The 383-nt window shown below is 35.5% G+C and overlaps 1 protein-coding gene across 1 annotated transcript in view; it reads right to left on the reverse strand.

Annotated features, from left to right (window-relative positions):
* Positions 1-383, reverse strand: part of MUC19 (mucin 19, oligomeric) — a 151,205-nt gene that overhangs the window by 73,350 nt on the left and 77,472 nt on the right.

Genomic DNA, 383 nt, shown 5'->3' on the forward strand with positions numbered 1-383 from the left:
AAAAAAAAAAAAAAAAAAAAGCCTTAGACATAAGCAACTCATTTAATCTTATAAAAATCCTCCAAACAAGTACTGTTGTTATTCCTATTCATCAGATATGGTTAAGTGACTTGTTCTAGGTCACTCCGCTGGTGGACAGCAGATTCAGGAGCCAAACTCAAGCAGTCTAGCCCCGGAGTTTATACTCTACCCTGTGCTTCTCAAACGGTCTGTGATTGTAAAATTTTCAATCTGTCCTAAATTGATGCTTACAGAAGTAAATAGAGGAATGAAATTTTTAGAAGTAGACCACCCAAAACTCAAGTCTTTATTCAATGACACAAGGGCATCCTGTCAAATTGCTATCTGATTAAATAAATGCTTGTTCTCTCTTTCAGTTCTTA

The sequence above is a fragment of the Propithecus coquereli genome, unplaced genomic scaffold (genome assembly GCF_000956105.1).
Source record: "Propithecus coquereli isolate 6110/MARCELLA unplaced genomic scaffold, Pcoq_1.0 Scaffold13, whole genome shotgun sequence".
NCBI lineage: Eukaryota > Metazoa > Chordata > Mammalia > Primates > Indriidae > Propithecus > Propithecus coquereli.